Here is a 4,572-nt window from a genome sequence, read left to right on the forward strand (position 1 = left end):
AACGTGTAAAGTCTGTTATCGATGTTGTGTACTATAATTTCTTTCATGGTTAGTAGGGCTGTCTCAGTTGACCTTCCTTTTCGAAACCCGAATTGCGAATCTGATAGGATATGTTTGCTGGAAAAGAAACTTGTTATGCGATTACAGATAATTTTTTCTAAACCTTTTGAAAAAACTGGGAGAACGGATATTGGCCTGTAGTTTTTCATGCACTGTTGGTCACCTCCTTTGTGTATTACAGAAACTCCGGAGGGCATCATTGGTAAACCGTGAATAAGAGTAATTCGCCCCACTAAATTAAACACGTGAGAAATGCCATATATGACATCATTCATATTTTCATAACATCACATCTTTTCATCATATTTCATCATACTACAAGTATAGTTTTATAACATCCCGCATCTCGCATCGGCTGCTCAACAGTCACCTGTGAAGCGCCGGCGGTGGCCATCTCTCTCTGTAGGGCTTGGCTGAAGAAGTTCCAGAGGGATGGCCTCGGGACTAAGGCCTCGCAGTTGGCGCCTGTAGCGGCGGACAGGAGTATCCACTGCAGGAACGGGTTGCGGGATCGGACTGGCAGAACCGCTTCGTGAAGTTTGGTGAGCATAGGGCGTTGAAGTCCGAAGAACCGAAGACCCGAGCGTCGTATTCCTCAGAGAAATCGTGGTTGCTGCTCGAGCTTCCCACTTCGTCGTCCTCTGTGCTAGCCGGCCTTGAGCCGTGTTTTCATCATTACAAGTACCGCCATCTAGCGGACACTCCACGAACTAAACGAGAGTTGGCTACTACATAACATCGCGGACGCACGACCCACGGCTTAAGGAGCTTCGCCCCTAAAATAACCAAGCCGGTGCTACATATCCGCTCCCCGTGTGTTTTATCTGAATGCCTGAGCTTGTCTGCGGCTCCGTTGCCGTGGTACTGGGCCCTAATATTATGACCTTAACGTGGCGCTGTTCGAAATCGAAGGCGAGAGGGAAGGTGTCAGCTAAAGGAATTTAGAGGAGCTTTCCCACTATCGGGTAAACGGACGCAAGCGACGCTTGGCGCGAATAGTTAGTACGGTTTGCAGAGGAGAAGCGCGCCATAGCACCCATCCTTTAAAATATCGTACCACTAGGGTGCCGCCATTCCCGCCATTACACAACCGTGCGAGCATTACCAGCCCCTGAGACGCGCCAGTCCTCACGGTGCTATTCAGGTTTAATCGTATTTATTTAAAGTGAGCTCACATGAAGTGGCGTTGCAAATACGTGTCGACAGAAAGCGCAGACGACGACGCACTTGGACTCACAACTCAGTAAAAGACGCCCTATCGGTCACGATCTAGGATTCAAGTGGATAGGGTGGCGCCATCTAGCAAAAGTGCCTGCATACACATCCTCCTGTGCTGCGAGTTCTGCGCACAGTCAATTGCCTAAATGGCCTTGAATCTTTGCCCTTAAATCTTATAAATGATCAATAAACGCTGTCAGTATGTTTCTTATTTGTCAAAATGCCCATGTGTGATATATGTTGCCAATAACAGCGAAGAGGGCTAATTTAAGCCCATTCGTAAATAATTGCACGTGCAACAATGCTAGTGGTAAGATAATGGCGGTGTTCTTTTGGTCGGCGCTCTTTCGGCCTAGACTTTTCCTCTAGAGTCTGTATAGACCTGTGCGCCGCCGCCTCTTTTGCTCTCGCCGCTCTGCGCCACCACCGTCGCGCAATAGTTTCTTTCGCTCCGGGGAGTTTGCACATAAGACATTTTACTGGGAGTTGTATCGCTCCTCCAGATGTCTCACGAGTACTGGGTGACCTCAACGCTGCGGCATCATTCAGCATTAAAGGTGCATTAAAGGGCAAAAGAAAATGATGTTTCTCATATTAGTAAAGTACTCTTTCACGATACCAAAAACAGCACTCTTGCTGCGAGAAGACGCTTAGTAAGCGAGAAAACGCGTAAAAACAAAATGTGGGTGGCGACGCCACCTTGAAGTTTCCGCACCATTCACTGTAACATCACATGTTTTGACGGCGCCTACTAGGGACTACGTAGTTTCTAATCGGTAAATATGAAGTACATTGTCCTCTGAGGGGGCCATAGACTTAACATACCAAGTTTGGGGTAATTTTGTTGGGCTAATGGCGCCAAAATGCGATAAGTACACTTCGAAATTCGTGACGTCACGCGGGGAGAATTCGACGCGAAATTTAAAAATGAAACTTTAAACTTCATTTTCTTCTCTACTAATAGGCCTATGATGGCAAAATTAACGACTTTAGAGTTCTCAGAGCACAATTTATCCATATAGGCCGATTCATTGTTTCTCATTAGTGTGCCCTTAAAGGACGACGCCCCAACGCGCTGTATGGTATATTAGAGTCTAGAACCTACTGCAGTTTTCATAGATAAATGAATATATCGATGCTCTTGTGCACTTCGGGGCTTCCATTTTCACCCGTGCAAACAGATAAATATACAAGCAAAGACAATGAACAAGGTGCAGGAATATTGCATTCTTCCAATTACCGGACGAGCTCATCGCAGCGAAGATGATGCAGCTCTCGAGAAAATAAGGAGGGCCCGCTTCCACGGTTTTCGGATATTTTTTCGTTGCGATAAAAATTATATGGACGCTCTGGGGCGGTTTACCGTCACCGTGAGGTTTCATATATAGTCCAAATCGATAACATTGCTCCGCGCATCCTATGTTCTACGCGCGAGCGCAGCGACGAACGTAGCTGACGCAGAACGAGCCGGCCATTTCCGTCGCACGGAGGGCGCGTGCTATAACATAACTCCGCGTGCGAGACATGTAAACCAGACAGGAAACGCACCGGGCGTGTTTCATTCGAAGGAGCATGAAGAGACACCGATGAAGAGAGGGGGCTCCGTCGCTTGTGCACAAAGTGCGAACTCTGACATCATATTTGCTTTAAGGAGCGAAGGAACACAATCACGAGAAAGGACATGGGACAGATCGCCAGTAACAACTGTTTTATTTTCAGAAAACCGCGAATATATCTATCTTTCTCAGCACCTGCTCAAAAAACGTGCTGGTATCAACTGTGACAAGGTAACGCATGCTCAATAAAATTTTTGCCAGATTTCTACGATGCTACAGATGTGTTGCTAATGCACACGTCACGTTTTTGCCGATACAGAATGCTTCTCTGAATTATCTGGCTGTTTCATCTACTTTGGGCGATAAGCTGTGTCCTATCCCGTGTTCTTTCTCGTGACTGTGTTCTTTCGCGCATTAAAACGAATGTGAGCGTACACGAACTCACCGAAAAATGAATCTCTTAGGCGAACTTTGACCACTAGGCCGCAGCCGCGAGCGCTGGCGCGCGCGGTATCTCGGAAAACATGCGCAAACGGAACTTGGAAGCATAGTCCATCAATATCGAGGCATGTATGTATTATTTCTTATCATTTTGCCTGATTATTGCAGATTTAACGATCAGATTTCCGCCCAGTATGTGTTGTAGCGTAATCTTAAATGTCTTCGACAACCTAAGCGATGGCCTCGTGTAAAACGTACGATCGCCGAACCGTGCTGCAATTTCTCATGCCGTAGCAGTCGCGCGAACCTCTTTGCTGTAGCTTAGCTCCGTTTCTGGACGTTGCTTGAACTGCATTCTGTCAGGTGCCAGATTTGCACGTGATATCTCACCTGTCATGTAGCAGTAGAATGTCGCGGCTTGGCTTGGCTTGCAAACATTCGCGTAGTCCCCGTTGCATGGTGCCACGCATCCGGGGCTTCTTTGCTGTTCCCATTCGAACACTGTGGTACGTCAGCGGGAAAACAGCACGGGACTCAGTTTCACATCGGCTGGAAAAAGTTGCATCAAGGTATGAAATTCGGGTTGTATTTTCAGCCAAAAACAAACTGTCAACGATTTGCCCGCCATTGCAAAGATTGGCCGCAAAGAAAAGAACAAAAGAAATAAGATGGATGTGTTATGAGACTCGTCAGAGGGTATATTCAGTACAAAAAAAATGTGCACGGAATTGCTTTCATAAAGGAATGCATTAGCCCAAGGGCTGGTCGCCTGAATGTGCGCCTTCACGAACATCAGAGTTCGCTAGAGAGGGCCCCGTACTCCTACTTGGCGATGCACTGCAAGGAGTGCACTTGCCAGGCAAAACTTGGTGACACAGTAATGACTGACAGGCACGTGCAGCCGACGACAGAAGAAATAATTGGAACCTTTTGAATTAAGAAAGGAGGGGATAGGTGTGTCAGCCGTGCGTCTGTTCTAGCAGATTTAGAATTTGTTTTTTTGGACGTAACATCACTCAGTGCATTTCTTTTCTTGTTATTCAGCGGTTTAACACGTGCTTCCCTGATGTATGAAATCATTTATCATTGCGGTCTTTCGTTCAATAACACCGTTTGTGATAATAAGGATGGTTTGTGGTGACGTGCATTCATGTGATGCATGTATGAGAACGTTATTTCCAAAATAAAAATTTTCAGTTGCTAGTAAGCGCTCCGTCCTGTGTTTTTTCTAAGTTTTCGTGCATATTGTGCTTGTTGCCTCGTGAACCTTTACCAACATGCCCAACTAGCAGTCATC

Source organism: Rhipicephalus sanguineus, chromosome 9 (assembly GCF_013339695.2).
Source record: "Rhipicephalus sanguineus isolate Rsan-2018 chromosome 9, BIME_Rsan_1.4, whole genome shotgun sequence".
In the NCBI taxonomy this organism is placed as follows: domain Eukaryota; kingdom Metazoa; phylum Arthropoda; class Arachnida; order Ixodida; family Ixodidae; genus Rhipicephalus; species Rhipicephalus sanguineus.